Source organism: Pan paniscus, chromosome 1, assembly GCF_029289425.2.
Source record: "Pan paniscus chromosome 1, NHGRI_mPanPan1-v2.0_pri, whole genome shotgun sequence".
Taxonomy (NCBI): domain Eukaryota; kingdom Metazoa; phylum Chordata; class Mammalia; order Primates; family Hominidae; genus Pan; species Pan paniscus.
Window position 1 is genome coordinate 218,310,582 of NC_073249.2, and position 19,854 is coordinate 218,330,435.

The 19,854-nt window shown below is 49.9% G+C and overlaps 1 protein-coding gene across 4 annotated transcripts in view; it reads left to right on the top strand.

The window, feature by feature from the left end:
* Positions 1 to 384: 384 nt before the first annotated feature.
* CTNNBIP1 (catenin beta interacting protein 1) overlaps positions 385 to 19,854 on the top strand; it is a 62,115-nt gene continuing 42,645 nt past the window's right edge. Inside the window, exon 1 of one of the 4 annotated variants that reach the window (XM_034954966.3) lies at positions 385 to 646. The gene's annotated coding sequence lies outside the window, so the exon portion shown is untranslated. The remainder of the gene's footprint in view (positions 647 to 19,854) is intronic. The other 3 variants (XM_034954969.3, XM_057300678.2, XM_055104105.2) reach the window with 3 other exon arrangements.

Here is a 19,854-nt window from a genome sequence, read left to right on the forward strand (position 1 = left end):
CCTGGAGCAGATAGGGACACGCAGAGTGGCTTTACCGCAGCGCCAGCTTCAGCCTTACCCGGCTCCTCCTCCAGGCCACCGCCTCCTCCTCGCGCCCAACCCGCCTTCCCTGCTCACCCCCGGCCCGCTCCTCCCCTTTGCTCTCAGCGCGGACTCGGCCACCCACTACCGGCGCCGGGTTCCACCCGCCCACCGCATGGCCCCGTCCCTATGCCGCTGGTCTCGCCCCCTTCCAGGAGGGCCCAATGAGCGTTCACATGCGCCACAAGGCCCCGCCCCGCACCGCGCAGCCCCGCCCACAGGCTGAGTTAACCAATTCGCGGCCCCGGGCCCCGCCCCGCCCGCAGGCCCCGCCCCGGCGCCCGGCCCCACGCGCCCGCCTCCCTCCGGGGCGTTGCCGCCGCCGCGCCTCAGCAGCCAGATGCCGCCCCCTCCGCCGGTCCCTCCCCCGGCGGCCTGGCGCCTCCCTCCCTCCCCACCGCGGTGACTCTCGGAGCGGGAGGCGGAGGCTGAGGCGGCCGCTCCCGCTGCTGCTACTGCCGCCGCCTCAGCGGCTGCTCGGGCTGAGCACGCCCCGGAACAGGCCGCCGCGCGCTGCGCCCCGGACCCGCTGCCCCTGCCGGCCCGGCCGGGTCGGGCGGCCCAGGTAAGCGCCGAGGCCGGGCCGCGCCTGCACCGCCCGGGCCCGCGCCGCGCCGCGCCGGGGCTTGGGGGAGCGGCCAGCCCTTTGTCTGCCGGGGAGGGGCCGCGGAGAGCGCCCCCGACCCCGCTCGGACCCCTGACTGCCCCGGCGGCGCGGCGCCCTGGTCTGGGCCTGGCCGCCTCTCGCCGCAGACCACCTCCCGCCTCCCTCACTCTTCGCCCGGGGGTCGCCTCCACAGGTGTCCGCGCCGCCCACCTTGTTGCTCACCTCATCGCGTCCGGGTGCCTGTCATCGCCCGTCCGCCCTCCCGACCTCTGGGCCCCTGCCTCTTCCCTCACCTGCGCCCACTCTGAGACTCTTACTCTCCATATTTCCCCAAACTAAACGCTGGGCCGCCCTTCCTCCCTCTGTAGTTTGATTGAACTGTCGTCTCCCGATTCCACCCCTCCCCGGTGAGCCTTCCTGGAAGGTACCTGGTGGGGGCACATATCTCACCTGGATGGCGGGCGTGTATGCACGAACCTGCAAAATTAACCACCTGGAGCCCCAAACTGCACCTCTCACCTCCTTTTCATCACCCCACCCCAACCACCTTCCTTTTTTTGGAACCTGGTAACCGAGACACTCAGGTCTGGACACCCAGCCTCTGCTAGGCCCTCCATCCCTCCCTCTGCCTTGTGAGCTGAACTTGTCTGAGCAGTGCCTGTTGTCAGGTTAGCCCCTGGGAAGGCGGCGGGGGCCGTGTTGGCCGCAAATCAAGAGTTTTATGAATAATGAGACGTGTGGCTTGCACCACCTCCTGTCTGAGGATCTCAGTATGCTCCAGCTGTTAATTATTTTGTCTCCTGTCACTCACAGAACTGAGAGGAACATGTCTGGCCAACTGCTGGGTAAATTGAGGTACAGGGTGTGTGGGTAAGGGACCTGGAGGCAAGTCATGGTTTGTCTTGAAGTTCTGTTCTCAGGAGCCTTGGCTCTTAGCTCCCTGCTACAACCACTGGGCTCCAGTTCCTGGAGTGTGTCCCCAAGTGATAACTGATCTCTTGTGCCATTAAAATGTCCAGAGATACCAGCAGCTTCCTCAGATTTAAAGTAGGACTTTGGATCATAAATAAAGGTGCAGGCTGTTAAATGCCAATGTGTCATTCACGGTTTGCTGGGGGAGTTCGTGGTCCTCCCTTGTAAATACAAATCACCTCTATGGGATGGAGATTCATTCATTCAGTAGTGAGCATTTACTATGTGCCAGGCACCGTTCCAAGTACTGGGGCTTTAGTGGTGAAGACAGACACGGTTTCTGCCCTCCTTAGAGATGACATTTTAAAGAGGAGGGAAGTCAGACAATAAGTGAGTAAACAAACAAGTGGACAAAATAATTTCAGTAGTGGTAAGTGCTATGAAGATGGAGAGGGGCCAGATTACATATAAGAATCTGTGGCTGGGCGCGGTGGCTCACGCTTGTAGTCCCAGCACTTTGGGAGGCCGAGGCGGGCGGATCACGAGGTTAGGAGATCGAGACCACGGTGAAACCCCATATCTACTACAAATACAAAAAATTAGCTGGGCGTGGTGGTGGGCACCTGTAGTCCCAGCTACTCGGAGAGGCTGAGGCAGGAGAATGGCGTGAACCCGGGAGGTGGAACTTGCAGTGAGCCGAGGTCACGCCACTGCACTCCAGTCTGGGCGACAGAGCGAGACTCTGTCTCAAAAAAAAAAAAAAAAAAAAAAAAAGAATCTGTGGATCAGGGCGGACTCGGTGGTTCATGCCTGTAATCCCAGCACTTTGGGAGGCCAAGGCGGGCAGATCACGAGGTCAGGAGTTCGAGACCATCCTGACCAACATGGTGAAACCCTGTCTCTACTAAAAATACAAAAATTAGCTGAGCGTGGTGGTGCATACCTGTAGTCCCAGCTACTTGGGAGGCTGAGGCAGGAGAATTTCCTGAACCTGGGAGGCGGAGGTTGCGGTGAGCCGAGATTGCGCCACTGCACTCCAGCCTGGGCAACAGAGCAAAACTCCGTCTTGGGCGGGGGTGGAGAAAAAGAACCTGTAGATCAAAACAAAGATTTTGTAGGTCGTAATAAAGAGTTTGGATTTTATTCCAAGAACAGTTAGAGGCCATTGGAGGGTTTTAAGCAGAGAAAGAATAAAGTCTGATTTGTTCCAAAAGATTGTTCTGGCCACTGTGTAGAGACTGGATTCTAAGGAGCAAAGGTGGAGGCAGGGATACCAGTTATGAGACAGACTATTGCAGCTGCCTGGCAAGAGATGATGGTGGCTTGAGGGATCGGGGCAGTGGCAGTGGAAACGAAGAGGTGGAATCAGTCTGTTCCCTCTGGGAGAGCTGCAAAGCAAAACTTTGGAGACTGAGAGTTAGATGTCCCATAACAACGTGCTCACAGAACAGGTCCCCGCCTCCTTGATTGGAGAGGGTTTGTGGGTTTAAAAACCAGTTAGAGGTGGAGGAGGGCAGAATACACTGGGTTTCATTCCCACATCCGGTTGTATTATTTAAATGGGAACATTACTGCCACTGTTGGAAGATGTTGCACCAGGAAATTGGGCCTGTTCTCATGGTAGGTAGGAGAATGTTTCAGTGGCCACAAACTTGAGCTATTAATGAGAATGAGGCCAGGTGCAGTGGCTCACCCCTGTATATGCCAACATTTTAGGAGGCAAAGGCGGGCGGATCACCTGAGGTCAGGAGCTCAAGACCAGCCTGGGCAACATGGTGAAAACCCGTCTCTACTAAAAATACAAAAATCAGCTGGGCATGATGGCGAGTGCCTGTAATCCCAGCGACTTGGGAGGCTGAGGCAGGAGAATCGCTTGAACCAGGGAGGTGGAGGTTGCAGTGAGCCAAGATCGTGCCACTGCACTCCAGCCTGGGCGACGGAGGAAGACTCCGTCTCAAAAACAAAAAACAAAAAAACTCCCCAAAAAACAGAATAAAACTTATCTCCATGCTGCTCCAAATCTGTGCTGTCAGAACATGTCAGAATGAGAGGACCTTGGGGGTTACACAGGCCAGCCCCTTCTTTTATGGTTAAGCGTCTGTGTCCCCTAGAAGCTGGCTCTTTTGAAATCTTATAGCAGTTTATGCATTTTCTTATGATGCCTGCTAGTTTCTACCCCGTTTCATCTCCATGTGTACACATGTGACTCTAAGCTTTCTGAGGCCAGAATCTCTACTGGGTTTGTCTTTGCATCGTCCACAGTGTCTGAATCAGCGCCCTGCACAAAATGTGAACTCTTCAAATATTGGTTGACTTGCCTGGGCATCTCATCGCACCAAGACTCCTGCCCCTGCCCCTGTCTTTTCATCAGACCATGCTTCTTGTAGACTCCTCATCCAGGGTGCAATATAGTGTAAACCCAGCAGTGTCTTGTTCACAGGGCTCACATGACAGGGCAGCCCTTCCTTGATGGATCTGCTCTCTCCATCCCTGCCTGTGGGGAACAGCTGCTGCTGGTGCTGACCAAGTAGTCACTTGACACTCAGCAAATATGAAGTGTAGCTCTTTTTTTTTTTTTTTTTTTTTTTTTTTTTTTAGATGGAGCTTTGCTCTTGTTGCCCAGGCTGGAGTGCAATAGCACAATCTTGGCTCACTGCAACCCTCTGCCTCCTGGGTTCAAACGATTCTCCTGCCTCAGCCTCCCAAGTAACTGGGATTACAGGCGTGTGCCACCACATCTGGCTAATTTTTGTATTTTTAGTAGAGATGGGGTTTCACCATGTTGGTCAGGCTGGTCTCGAACTCCTGACCTCAGGCGATCCACCCACCTCGGCCTCCTAAAGTGCTGGGATTACAGGCGTGAGCCACCGTGCCTGGCCTGAAGTGTAGCTCTTAATTAGACCATGGACTTTGTACCAAGACCATCAGGTTTGGATCTTGGTTCTGCCTTCAGGAGCTGCATGATCTTCAGCAGGTAACTTAATCTCTCTGTGTCTCAGTTTCCCCATATGCACAATAGTAATACTTTCCTCATGGAGTTGTTGGGAGGATTAAATTAAGTAATACCTAGTAGATACTCAGAAGACCACCTAGCACTTGGTATATGCTAAATTGAAGTAACCATTATTTTGCCTTTTTTTATCTGCTTCTTAGCTCCCACCAGCATTTAAGCTCTTTGAGAGCAGAGATTTTTGTCTCTTTTTGTCTACTCTTATAATATAGTACCTAAACTTTGTAGTACTCTGAAAATATTTGTTGAATTGAATGACTGATTGAGCACCTATGTGCTAGGCACTGTTGCGGATGCTATGGACGTAGCCAAGAACAAGATCTTTAAGAGGCATGCTCTTATGAAGTTTATCTTCTAGTGGGAGAGACAGATAGTAAACAAATAAACGAGTCAACAAAAGAATGTAGGGTGGTGAGGCCAGGCACGGTGGTTCACGCTTGTAATCCCAGCACTTTGGGAGGCCGAGGCGGGTGGATCACCAGGTCAGGAGATCGAGACCATCCTGGGTAACATGGTGAAACCCCGTCTCTACTAAAAATACAAAAAAAAAAAAAATTAGCCGGGCATGGGGGCGGGCGCCTGTAGTCCCAGCTACTCAGGAGGCTGAGGCAGGAGAATGGCGTGAACCCGGGAGGCGGAGCTTGCAGTGAGCCAAGATCGTGCCACTGCCCTCCAGCCTGGGCGACTAAGCAAGACTCTGTCTCAAAAAAAAGAGAATGTAGGGTGGTGAAAGAGATACGGGGGAAAATAAAACAGAAGATGGAAAGTGGATGGGATGAGGGTTAGGGTCATAACTTTAGCTCTGAGAAGGTGGCTTTTGGGAGACATGGATGGTGATCTAGGGGGACAGCTTTGTGGATAGAGAGGACTGCAAGAATGATCAACCCAGAGGGGCTGGAGTGTGGTTAGTGATGAATCAGCAGGGGCCAAATTTGTGGCTGTGGTTAGGAGTTTGGATTTTACTTTTGAATTCTGAACAGTGGGAAGTCACTGCATGGGAACTTTTCCTGGGGTCTAGGAGAATATTTGAGTCCACACTAAAAGACAGAACAGGACATTACGAAGAGCGGCTGGGATAGGCTCTCCTTGTCCTGGGAGGTTTTTGAGGCCAGCCAGAGTATTGAGTTTCTTCCCATCAGGTTCCTTATTTCTCTGGCCTGGTCCCCTGAAGATGAGGGAAGCATCAGCTAGGTTGATGACAGTCCTGGTATGTGTGTCTGCGTGTCCTGCATTTTATTGAGCTTCCTTTTTTCCGAGTCCCTAAGTCATCAGTAAACATTTCTTGAGTTGAATGAATGAATGTTGCCAGTGCTTAGCAGCTTGTCGTCTACAGTGGAATGTCTGTGTTCTCTGCTCCTCTCTGTGTGAGTTAAAGCTTCTTATCTTGGCAGTGACTCTTAAGTAGTCTTGGAGTTTTGCAGCCATTCTTCATAAATGCATCAGAGACACACATACATATATATCACTGTTTCTTTGTTGAGAGTATACCAAGATTGACTGGACAGCTTTCCTACCCCCACCCTATCCCTACTTCTCTGCCAGTCCCTGCCATCACCAGGCCCCTCTATAGAGGGTTGGGCCACACTGGCAACTCTGACCATCTCCTGTTTGATTACTTGATCAGGAACACAGTGGTATCTAGAAAGCATTGGTTGTCTTTCATCTGGGCTGAGCGGAGTTGGGTAACTCAGCAGAGCGCTGAGAGAAATGGCATTTCAAACCCAGGGGCTCCACTCACCAGGAATCCAGAGTGGGACTCTTTAGACTGGGTGCCATTGGCCAGCTTTTCAGATCCCTTTTTGGTCCTCCCATCAGTTGTTGTCCATGATGCCACTTGCTCTGCTAACCTTGAGAGACCAACACAAGTTAGTGGGAATCAAATAGGACGCTTGTGTTGCAGGTCACTTTCAGAGTCCTGGGGCATTTTATTGGCAGAATCTGAAATGCCTGCTAGTCATATGTCATCTGTAGATTTGTAAAAACTAAACGCAGAGTGGGTGCAAGCTTTTTCTCATGTAGCTGGTTTTCTTACTATGAGAACGATACGTGCTCATTTAGAAAATGAGAAAGTGAATGATAGTGGCATTTTACATACACTGTCTCATTTCATCCTCACGGTTTCTGAGATACGTACCATTATTACCATTTTGTATGTTAAGAAGCTGAGGCCTAGAAAAGTTAAGTAAAGTGTTTGAGGTCGAGCTAGTTGGGAACAGAATCAGATTCAAACCAGGCAGTATGACTCCCAGGCAGAGCTCTGAGCACCATGTCATATACTGATTCTCAGCAGAAGCCATAGAGAAGAAAGAAAAGTCTCCCTTAAGCCCAATGTAGGTGATACTCTTAGGGTAGTCAGAGTTAACTTGCTGGCTGCTCCAAAGGGTTTGAATCCTAGGCCCTTTCCCTGTCTTGTCTGACCCTGGGCAAGCTAAGTAACCTCCCTTTGCTTTACTTTCCCTGACTGTAAATGGGGATAATGATACTTGTACCTTCGTAGTTCCCAGGGGCATGGTGGTGTTTGGGCCAAAGTGCTTTTGAACTTCTTTTATGAAAGGGAACTGAGCACCAACTACTGTTATACTCAGTTATTAAAGACCTATTATGCTCTGGTCTTCCATGAAGCCTTGTTAAAAAGGGAAAGACAACAGTCCCCAGAGGGAAGGGTGTCCTTCTGTGGGGGAATAGCTGGACAAAAACATTGTTCTCCCCTTTTGAAGTTTCTTAAGGATTGAGGGTCATACCTGTGGCTCCATTTTTCATGGTTGTGTTGTAGTGTAGAAACTTCTGTAAACAGGTATGTGTTCTGTGCATCATAACATGATTGAGGACCCCCAATGGCAGGGCCAAGAGGGAGTTAAAGGGCTTGGTTTCTAATCTTGGTTCTGATGTTTTTTATAAGCCAGGATCACAGAGACACCAAGAAGTGGTGGTTGTCTTCCATTACTCCTCCCTCCCTCCCCTCCTTCCTTCTAATGACTCATTGATTCAATTAACAAATATTTATTAAGGCTTTATTACAATCTGGACACCATCATAGGTACTAGGAATATCGTGGCAAGCAGGACAAAAATAGTTATTCCCCAGCCGGGCATGGTGGCTCACGCCTGTAATCCCAGCACTTTGGGAGGCCAAGGCAGGCGGATCACGAGGTCAGGAGATTGAGACCATCTTGGCTAACATGGTGAAACCCCGTCTTTACTAAAAATACAAAAAATTAGCCTGGCGTGGTGGTACGCACCTGTAGTCCCAGCTACTCGGGAGGCTGAGGCAGGAGAATTGCTTGAACGCTGGAGGCGGAGGTTGCAGTGAGCTGAGATTGCACCATTGCACTCCAGCCTGGGCAATAGAGTGAGACTCTGTCTCAAAAAAAAAGAAAAAAAAAAAGTTCTTCCCCATACCAAGCTCTTAGTCCAGGACCAAAAGGCTTATTATATAGTTGGGATCGTGTGAATGAAGAAAGAATGATTTGATGAGAGTGCTTTGAACTCTTAGGAGGAGAGTCAGGACATGATCTCCAGATGCACACTGGCCCCAGTGGCTACCTGCCCTGAGTGGACATTAAGGTGGGGGGCTGGGTTGGCTTTCCAGAAGAGCAAGGGAAGAGTTAAACAATTAGAGCCCTTCCGTGTCCTGTAACAAAAGCTGTACTTGGTATGGACATCTTGAGAAACAGTGCACACCTCAGGAGCCATGGTTAGCAAGAACTCCCTTCCCACTTAAAGCCTTAACCCTTTGACTGTTAACTTGAGTTTCAGTCAGGGAGAAATGCTCATATTGAGGATTTCTTTTCAAAGTTTTTGCTTGGGGCTGTGGATTTTGAAGTTCTGCCATTAACACGGTGCACTTCTTATGTAACAGGCGCCAGACCTTGTCTCTGCAGAGTTCTCTTCCTGCCCGACAGGTCTCTCGCTGCCAACTTTGGAAAGCAGGCATATGGTGGCAGGCGGGCTCTCCACAGTGCTCATGGGGTTCCTGGGGGAACTGATGCACATGGACACCTATGTCCTCTGGCCCCCATTTTGGGTCAATATATACAGATTAGAGTGGGGGCAGGGTTCTTTCTTCCCCAAGCACCAGGCCTTCAGCTCTCTTCAAAGACCAAGGTCAGGGAGGTCTAGCAAGCAGTTCATGTGAAAGCACACAGTGTTCCTCTCTCCCTCCAGCCAGGGCTGGGTAGAGAGGGCAAAGGGCTGGCAGAGGCAGCCACTCACATTTGGAGTGAGAGGAGGGTGCCAGGACAGCGAGGCATATCCTTGTGCGATGTTATTTTCACCAGCCCTTGTCATGTCACTGTATGTGGCACTCCTGGTGCTAATCAACTGGCCCTTCAAGCTGAGGGGCGGGGCAGCAGCATCCAGCATCTCATTAGGAGGGCAAGGCCTGCACAGCGAGGAGGCCAGGTCACTCAGTGCACCTGGACATCTTCAAGTGTGATTGGAGCCCGCAGTGACGCTGTTTCAGCTAGAAGATTGTGACCCACTTCCATATCCTCTCCCACATGGAGAGCTGGGGAGGAGGCTTTGAGAGCCAGCTCCAATTAAGGTGTTTTTTTCAGGCCCGAGTAGCACCCAAGTGTCTAACCCACATGTTTTCTGCTGCTGGAATCCTGTGGTCAATGTCCTTGACCTGAACCGAATAACCACCCCAGGGCAGATGAAGTTACCACCCCTGAAGTCCTAGATTCCACCAGCAAGGCTTCCTGCAAAGATCAGGATCCCTTGTGGATCAAACACCTCACATAATATGGGCCCCACCCCTGTTCTTCCTGATCAATCACCAAGCAAACCTTGGACCAGTTTCCAAGGAGATACTTAGCCTTGACCTCCCTGCCCAGACAGGCCTCACAGCCACCTGCCTCAGGCAGCCCTGGCTTCCCAGAGACCCATCCTGACCCTGACTTGCACCCTTGCCAAATATCCTAAATATCCTTCTGCTGCAGGAATATGAAATGAGACCTGTTTCTGAACTTCTAGGTTTCTGTTATTCTTTCCAGGTAGATGACATTTTAATGCTTCTCTGTAATTTTACATTTCTTTTTTGTGTGTTGGGGAGGGGCCTGGGGTATGATTTAAATACGGGAAGCTGTTAGTACTGGTAGCACTTAAGCTGGTGAAGTGGTGGGTCTGAGCCCCTGAATAATCCCATTTTACTTACCAAGAAGGGAGCAAAAGTACCTGCCAAGGTCAGCTCTGGCTAGGCCCTGTGAGCCTGTTCCTGAGCGTGTGCTCACACTCGGCTTCTGGAGGGCAGAAGGTCCTTCTCCCTCTGTGTGTGTTAATACTGTTGGCACTGCCCACAGCCTCCAGGGGCACATAGCCTTCCTCTGGCCGATCGCTGGAGTTGCAGGAAGATGAGGTGCTGGTGATTTTTTGGAAGACATGGTGGGGCTTACAGGCAAGCAAGCTGGCCCCCAGTTCTGCTTTCCTGCACAGAGCAGTCTTCCAGAGTTTGTGGTGGGATGTAAGGGAGCTCAGGCAGCCGGAGCAGTGCAGAGACCTGGCTCCTTCCTCCCTCCTGAGGTCTGCTGCTGCTGGCACAAGGGGTCACGTGTGCCCGTTTGCCTTGTGTTTGCTTTGGGTGCTGGCTTCCCACTCTCACTTCCTAATCTCTAAAGAGGAGTGGCCTGTTAGGTCCATGAGTGGTGACAGTGGAGATTGAAGTGCTTAGCGTCAGGCACCGCACTGCACTGGCAAGAGCACTCAGATGAAGGGTGTTCTTTCATTCTCATCTGACCGCATTCCACTTCATTTAAAAACATCATTCGCCCAGGCTGGAGTGTGGTGACACGATCACAGCTCACCGTGATCACAGCCTCAACCTCCCAGGCTCAAGTGATCCTCCCATCTCGGCCTCCCAAGTAGTTGGGACCACAAGCACATGCCACCATGCTGTGCTAATTTTTTGTATTTTTAGTAGAGATGGGGTTTCACCTTGTTAGCTAGGATGGTCTCAATCTTGTGATCTGCTCGCCTCGGCCTTCCAAAGTGCTGGGATTACAAGCGTGAGCCACAGCACCCGGCCTCCACCTCACTCATTTTAATGGCATTCTATTGATTGTTTTTTTTTCTTTCTTGAGACGGAGTCTTGTCGTCCAGGCTGGAGTGTAGTGGTGCAATCTTGCCTCACTTCAACCTCTGCCTCCTGGGTTCAAGGGATTCTCCTGCCTCAGCCTCCCGAGTACCTGGGATTACAGGCATGTGCCACCAGGCTCAGCTAATTTTTGTAGGTTTAGTAAAGGTGGGGCTTTGCCATGTTGGCTAGGCTGGTCTCGAACCCCTGACCTCAGGTGATCCACCCACCTCGGCCTCCCAAAGTTCTGGGATTACAGGCGTGAGCCACCATGCACAGCCATTTCTTTCTTTCTTTCTTTCTTTTTTTGAGACGGAGTCTTGCTCTGTCGCCAGGCTGGAGTGCAGTGGCATGATCTCAGCTCACTGCAACCTCCGCCTCCCGGGTTCAAGTGATTCCCTTGCCTCAGCCCCCCAGGTAGCTGGGATTACAGCCATGCGTCACCATGCCCTGCTAATTTTTTGTATTTTAGTAGAGATGGGGTTTCACCATGTTGGCCAAGATAGCCTTGATCTCCTGACCTTGTGACCTACCCACCTCGGCCTCCCAAAGTGCTGGGATTACAGGCGTGAGGCACTGCGCCTGTCTTTTTTTTTTTTTTTTTTTTTTGAGATGGAGTCTTGTTCTGTCGCCCAGGCTGGAGTGTATTGGTGCCATCTCGGCTCACTGCAGCCTGTGCCTCCCAGGTTCCAGCGATTCTCCTGCCTCAGCCTCCTGGGTAGCTGGCATTACAGGTGCATGCCACCACACCCAGCTAATTTTTGTATTTTTAGTAGAGATGGGGTTTCACCATGTTGGCCAGGCTGGTCTTGAACTCCTGATCTTAGGTGATCTGCCTGCCTTGGCCTCCCAAAGTGCTGGGATCACAGGCGTGAGCCACCGTGCCCGGCCTCATTTTATATTTTTAAGGCCGCTTATGAACCATCTCTTAGCCTTCCATATCCTCAGGTTCCCCATCTGTGGATTAAACCAACCACAAAAATATTCAGGAAAAATTCTCATGAATCACTGCTAAAGAACTTACTCATGTAACCAAACACCACCTGTTCCCCAAAAACCTATGGAAGTAAAAAATTTTTTTTAAATACCAAAAAATAAAATGAAATTAAATTCAAAAAATATTCAGGGAAAAACCAAAATATAACAATACAATAACAAATAATACAAATAAAAAACCAATATAGTATAACTATTTACATAGTATTTACATTTATCAGGTACTATGAATAATCTAGAGATGATTTAAAGTATATGGCAGGATGTGCATAGGTTACATGCAAATACTGTGTCACTTTATATAAGGGACTAGAGCATCTGTGGATTTTGGTTTCTGTGTAGGGGTCCTGGAGCCAATCCCCAATGGATACTGAGGGACAACTGTGTATTGTTTGCCCATTTCTTTTTTAGGTTTACAGTCTTTTTCTTATTGACTTACACTTTTTTTTATATATTAAGGAAATTTGTCCTATGGCTGTGATATGTGTTATACATATTTTCGCCAATTTGTCACTGTTCTTTTTTTTTTTTTTTTTTTTTCCCTTTTGAGACACAGTCTCGCTGTGTTGCCAGGCTGTAGTGCAGTGGCACGATCTTGGCTCACTGCAACCTCCGACTCCCAGGTTCCACAGATTCTTGTGCCTCAGCCTCCTGAGTAGCTGGGATTACAGGCACCTGCCACCACACCCAGATAATTTTTGTATTTTTAGCAGAGACGGGGTTTCACCACGTTGGCCAGGATGGTCTCGATCTCCTGACCTCGTGATGCGCCCACCTTGGCCTCCCAAAGTGCTAGGATTACAGGCGTAAGCCACTGTGCCCAGCCCACTGTTCTTTTAATTATATATTTTTTCATGCAGAGTTTTTGATTTTTATGTAATCAGATTTTTAAATATTTTATGACTTCTAGGTTTCTTTTTAAATTTTTTTATTTATTTTATTTATTTATTTTTTTGCTGAGACAGAGTCTCACTCTGTTATCCAGACTGGAGTTCAGTGGTGCGATCTCAGCTCACTGCATCCTCTGCCTTCTGGGTTCAAGCGATTCTCCTGCCTCAGCCTCCTGAGTAGCTGGGACTACAGGCGTGTGCCAGCACGCCCGGCTAATTTTTGTATTTTTTAGTAGAGACGGGGTTTCGCCCTATTGGCCAGGCTGGTCTTGAACTCCTGACCTTGTGATCCGCCCACCTCGGCCTCCCAAAGTGCTGGGATTACAGGCGTGAGCCACCGCATCTGGCCAAATTTTTTTATTTCTTTTATTTTTTGAGACGGAGTCTCACTCTTCACACAGGCTGGAATACAGTGGCACGATCTCAGCTCACTGCAACCTCCACCTTCCAGCTTCAAGTGATTCTCCTGCCTCAGCCACCTGAGTCACTGGGATTACAGGCGCCTGCCACCACGCTTGGCTAATTTTTTTTTTTTGAAACGGAGTCTTGCTCTGTCGCCCAGGCTGGAGTGCAATAGCAGGATCTCGGCTCACTGCAACCTCCGCCTCCTGGGTTCAAGCAATTCTCTTGCCTCAGCCTCCTGAGTAGCTGGGATTACAGGCACGCGCCACCATGCCTGGCTAATTCTCATTTTTTTTGTTTTGTTTTGTTTTTGTTTTTGTTTTTGTTTTTTGAGGCGGAGTCTCGCTCTGTGGCCCAGGCTAGAGTGCAGTGGAGTGATCTCAGCTCACTGCAAGCTCCGCCTCCTGGGCTCATGCCATTGTCCTGCCTCAGCCTCCTGAGTGGCTGGGACTACAGGCGCCCGCCACCACATCTGGCTAATTTTTTGTATTTTTAGTAGAGACGGGGTTTCACCATGTTAGCCAGGATGGTCTCGATCTCCTGACCTCGTGATCCGCCCGCCTTGGCCTCCCAAAGTGCTGGGATTACAGGCCTGAGCCACCGTGCCTGGCCACGTTTTTTGTTTGTTTGTTTGTTTTTGAGACAGAGTCTCGCTTTGTCTCCCAGGCTGGAGTGCAATGCAGTGATGTGATCTTGGCTCATTGCAACTCCTCCTTCCGTGTTCAAGCGATTCTCTTGCCTCAGCCTCCTGAGTAGCTGGGATTACAGGCGCGCGCCACCATGCCCGGCTAATTTTCTTTTTTTTTTTTGGTTTGTTTGAGACAGAATCTCACTCTGTTGCCCAGGCTGGAGTGCAGTGGCACGATCTCGGCTCACTGCAACCTTGGCCTCCCGGGTTCCATTGATTCTTCTGCCTCAGCCTCCTGAGTAGCTGGGACTACAGGCACGTGCCACCATGCCTGGCTAATTTCTGTATTTTTAGTAGAAATGGGGTTTCACCATTTTGGCCAGGCTGGTCTCGAACTCCTGACCTCATGATCCGCCCACCTTGGTCTCTCAAAGTGCTGGGATTAAAGGCGTGAGCCGCCGCACCCGGCCAATTTTTGTATTTTTTAGTAGAGACGGGGTTTTACCATGTTAGTCAGGCTGGTCTTGAACTCCTGACCTTGTGATCTGCCCACCTCGGCCTCCCAAAATCCTGGGATTAGAAGCGTGAGCCACCATGGCCGGCCTAATTTTTATATTTTTAGTAGAGACGGGGTTTCACCATGTTGGCCAGGCTACTCTAGAACTCCTGACCTCAGGTGATCTGCCTGCCTTTGTGTCTCAAAGTGCTGGGATTGCAGGCATGAGCCACTGCACCCGGCTGACTTCTAGGTTTCATTTCATATTTTCTTCTCGCACTGTTTTCTTTGCCTGTGTTTTCGTCTAACACATTCACTCCATGTTTTATACATTAAAACTTTGATCCATATCCAAGGTATCAAAGCCAGCATCACCAGAATTGGGGCAAACTGGCATTATGCACTTCTAATGGAACACTGATACATCAGATACATAATTTCTTGTGAAAGTGTTTAAGGAACAATTGGCCAAATCCAGATTGTGGAACATCCTAAAGACAAGGGTCCTGGACTCTAAAAAATGTTAATATCCTGATAAACAAAGAAAAGCTGCTAAACCACTCTAGATTAAGTAGGTTGAAGAGCATGGGAACCAAATGCAACTGAGATCCTTGATCCAGTCCTGGATTAAACACAAGTGAAGGCCAAATTGAGGGGGAGGGGGAATTGGGGAAATTTGGATATGGGGTGAATATCAAAGATACTACTAGGTCAATATTAAATTCCTTGGGAAGGTCGGGCGTGGTGGCTCACACCTGTAATCCCAGCACTTTTGGAGGCAGAGGCAGGAGGATTGCTTGAGGCCAGGAGTTCAAGACCAGCCTGGGCAACATAGCAAGTCCCATCTCTTAAAAAACGAAACAAGGCCAGGTGTGGTGGCTCATGCCTGTAATCCTAGCACTTTGGGAGGCCAAGGCGAGTGGATCACGAGGTCAGGAGTTCGAGAGACCAGCCTGGCCAACATGGTGAAATCCTGTCTCTACTAAAAATACAAAAAATTAGCTGGGCATGGTGGCGTGCACCTATAGTCCCAGCTGCTCGAGAGACTGAGGCAATGGAATCGCTTGAACCCGGGAGGCGGAGGTTGCAGTGAGCCGAGATCGTGCCACTGCACTCTAGCCTGGCGACAGAGCAAGACTCCATCTCAAAACAGAACAAAACTAGGCTAGGCGTGGTGGCTCACGCCTGTAATCCCAGCACTTTGGGAGGCTGAGGCGGGCGGATCACGTGAAGTCAGGAGTTCAAGACCAGCCTGCCCAACATGGCAAAACCCCATCTCAACTGCAATACAAAAATTAGCTGGGCATGGTGGTGGGTGCCTATAATCCCAGCTACTTGGGAGGCTGAGGTGGGAGAATCGCTGGAACCCAGGAGGCGGAGGTTGCAGTGAGTTGCAATTGTGCCATTACATTCCAGCGTGGGTGACAGAGTAAGACTGTCTCAAAAACAAAACAAGCTGGGTGCAGTGGCTCATGCCTGTAATCCCAGCACTTTGGGAGGCTGAGGCGGGCGTATCATGAGGTCAGGAGATCGAGACCATCTTGGCTAACACGGTGAAACCCTGTCTCTACTAAAAATACAAAAAATTAGCAGGGCATGGTGGTGGGCGTCTGTAGTCCCAGCTCCTTGGGAGGCTGAGGCAGGAGAATGGTGTGAACCTGGGAAGCAGAGCTTGCAGTGAGCCGAGATTGCACCACTGCACTCCAGCCTGAGGGACAGAGTGAGACTCTGTCTCAAAAAAAAAAAAAAAAAAAAAAAAAAAAGCCAGGCATGGCAGTCACACTTGTGATCCTAGCTAGTCAGGAGGCTGAGGCAGGAGAATCTCTTGAACCCGGGAGGCGGAAATTGCAGTGAGCAGAGATCACACCACTGCACTCCAGCTTGGGTGACAGAGCGAGACTCTGTCTCAAACAAAAAACAAAACTAGCCTGGGCAACATGGTGGAACCCCATTTCTACAAAAACTATAAAAATTAGCTGGGCATAGTGGTGCATGCCTGCAGGCCTAGCTATTTGGGAGGCTGAGGTGGGAGGATCGCTTAAGCCTGGGAGGTGGAGGTTGCAGTGAGCTGAGATTGCACCACTACACTCCAGCCTGGGTGACAGGGTGAGACCCTGTCTCACAAAAGAAAAGAAAAAAGAAAAAAAGCAGTTGAGTGTGGTTGTGCACACCTCTAATCCTAGCTACTCAGGAGGCTGAGGGGGGAGGATCACTTGAGCCCTGGATGTTGAGGCTGCAGTGAGCTGTGATCGCACCACTGCACTCCACCCTGTGTGACAGAGCGAGACACTGTTTCAAAAAACAAAACCAAACAAACAAGAATTCCTTGGGGTGTTAATGATATTGTGGTTATGTAGGAGAGTGGCCTTAGGAGATCTGTGCTGAGGCATTAGCCAAGTATCATGATCTCTGCAATTGACTTTCAGATGGTTCAGGAAAAGCAGCAGTGTGCGTGTACCTTGACATATACCCACAGCACAGAGCCATAAAACATATATAGCAAAATGTGAACAGTGGGACTCCAGGGGCAAGGTATGTGGATGTTCTTGTACTGTTCTTTTAGCTCTTCCGTGGCTTTGGAATTTTTCAAAAGAAAAAGGTGAGGAGGAAGAAAAAAAAAACAACAACTTTGTTCCATCTGGAATTGATTTTGATTGCAGGTCCTTTGGTTGCCCTGGCCCTCCTGGGTTATTGTCCTGGATTTCTGGTTTCTTTGTCCTTTTACAGCATGTGCAATAGTCAGTTTCCCTCTCTCTTAGGAACTTCTTTTTTGGGTGAGTTATTCTTTTTTCGGACTTGGAAGTTTTTATGATTAGTGTCTTTCTGGCAGACTTCAGTGACTTTTCTAGAAGCAGGTAAGACCTAGCATGCTTTGTCCTGTGCGTTGATGCCTTTTTTGGTTTTGTTTTTGTTTTTTAACATTGCATTATGTGCTCCAAGGAAATTTGCAAGGAAGTTTTGTTCTCTGGGACTTAAACAAAGTCTTAATCCTCAGAAATCATCTTAATCATCAAATTAATGTGTCGTGTAATTAACCCTCTTCCAGTGACCCTTGAGATAAGCTTTTTCCTCTCAATGGAGAGTTTTTGCAGGAGGGCAGGTCCTGCTTACATTCTTTGGATATGGGCTTGTAAAGACTCCTGGGTTTCATTTTGTAAAATGTAACAGTCTTGGGTGAGTCGTTGGCCTGGAAAAACTGGAGTCTTTTTGCCAGGGGAGCTCTTAACAGACCAGTTTTGCCAGAAGCTTCTGCTTCCTTTCTGTGGTTTGGTGACTAACAGTTTCGTGGCTTTGGGAAAGGGAATGTCATTACAAATGGGTGCTGGTGGTTCGTCTCCTGAGCTAGTTTGCCAGGGTGTGCCCAGATCTGGGTGTTCATGCCTGCGCCCATTGTGACTACGGACAGTTTCTTGGACACTTTACACTGGCCGCCCCTGTGGCTACTCTCCTGAGCTTGTCTGTGGTGGCTTTAACCTTGAACAAACCCTCCAGGGTTTGTGGGTGGATTCCTATTGTATCAGGTGCTGTATTTTCCCCTCTTCTGGAGCAAGTGCATCTTTTCTGATCTTCCTTCCCTTCAGCTCCAGCTGCCACTGTCCTTGCCTTCAGACTGGACAAGGCCTTGTGACCCATCAGGAGTTTTTGTCCCGATACCGTTTCCCACAGTAAGTTAATGGGATAAACACATGGGAGATTCTGAAGGGGTCTTTGTTTAAAGCATTGTTGATTTTGATTATTGGCTTGTTAAACATTTGGAGAGGAAGGAAACTGAGTCCTCAACAGCCTCTTAGGGGGAGGTTTCCTCCTTCCTTGGATTATGTTTTGTTCCGAGGTAGCTGGAGGGGAAAGGATCAGGAAGGTCGCCTCCTGCTTAGTAGAGCAGAAGCAATCACCCAAACAAGCAGGCAGTGTGGCTCATGTGATGCGTGGAGCCAGGAACCCTGGCCTCTGTAGCACAGATGGGTGTATTTGCGAAGTAAACAGATACACCTATATCTTTATGCAAATTAACACATACCTTTATGCTGACAGCCTGTTGGAAAGAGGCAGTGGCCTTAAAACTTCTTTTCTTTTTTTTTTTTGAGACAGTCTCGCTCTGTTGCCCAGGCTGGGGTGCAGTGGTGTGATCATAGCTCACTGCAACCTCAGACTCCTGGGCTCTTGGGATCCTCCCACCTCAGCCTCCCAAGTAACTGGGCCTACAGGTGCAAGCCACTGCACACCCAGCTAATTTTTTTTTTTTTTTTTTAGACGGAGTCTCGCTCTGTCCCCCAGGCTGGAGTGCAGTGGCGCAATCTCAGCTCACTGCAAGCTCCGCCTCCCGGGTTCACGCCATTCTCCTGCCTCAGCCTCCTGAGTAGCTGGGACCACAGGCGCCCACCACCACGCCTGGCTAATTTTTTGTATTTTTAGTAGAGACGGGGTTTCACCGTGTTAGCCAGGATGGTCTTGATCTCCTGACCTCATGATCCGCCCACCTCAGCTTCCCAAAGTGCTGGGATTAGAGGTGTGAGGCACCGCGCCCAGGCTGCACCCAGCTAATCTTTTAAAGATTTTTTGTAGAAGCCAGGCTCAGTGGCTCGTGTCTATAATGCCAGCACTTTGGGAGGCTGAGGCAGGCAGATCACATGAGGTCAGGATTTTGAGACCAGCCTGGCCAACATGGCAAAACCCTGTCCCTACTAAAAATACAAAATAAAATTAGCTGGACATGGTGGCACGCACCTGTAGTCCCAACTACTCGGGAGGCCGAGGCAGGAGAATCACTTGAGACTGGAAGGCAGAGGTTGCAATGAACCGAGATTGCGCCACTGCACTCCAGCCTGGGCGACAGAGGGAAAGAGCGAGACCCCATCTCCAAAAAAAAAAAAAAAAAAAAAAAAAATTTAAAGAGATGGGGTCTTACTTTATTGCCCAGGCTGGTTTTGAAGTCCAGGCCTCAAGCAATTCTCCTACCTCAGTCTCCCAAAGTGCTGGGATTACAGGCATTTGCCACTGTGCCCAACAAAACTTGTTTTCCGATGAGTTTGATTGGGAAGCGTTTCCCCAGGAGGCTGCACCTGGGGTCTCTCAGCCAGGTCCTGAGGATGACCATCCCCAGAGCCGGGTGGTGAGGAGGGGGCTGCTTCCAGGGGCACAGTCCTGCAGCCGATCCAATTGATTTAATGACCTAATCCTCACCACAGGAAGCTGGAGGCTTTCCCAGCCCTGGGATTCTGAGGGGATGCAGCAAACTCAGTTCAGGAAGCTTGTTTGTTTGAACCAATTATAGAGGCTTTAATGAGGGAAAGCTATGGAGGGAATGGGGCAAGGGGAGAAGAGCTGGAGAGAGAGGTGCCTGTTGAGAAGATCTGGGTGACCCTCAGGCAATGGGAGGGCCAGGCCATGCCCAGGCCTGCCTCTGAGGATGAGGCTTGTCCTTGTGGGAATGGGGTGGCGTGAACATGTCAGTGTGGTTCAGAGTGAAGGGACCTTATGTACCTTGTGGAGAAACGTGAGTGCCCCCCACCCCTGCCAAAAATAGCACTGTGTCAGTTTTCCCCCTTTCTCCTTGAAGTACTTTTAAATTTCCTAATGTAATTAAAATTTTAAGCTGTGACCCTGCAAAGAGCTGGCATAGCTTTTGACAGCGGGATTGATGGAGCTTCCATAGGTCACAATTTCCAGTCTGATCGCACTCTCTGGAGGTGACCCGCACTCTCTGGAGGTGACCCATGCTCTCCAGAACCTCTGGGCCAGGCTCCATCCCTGGAATTACTAGGT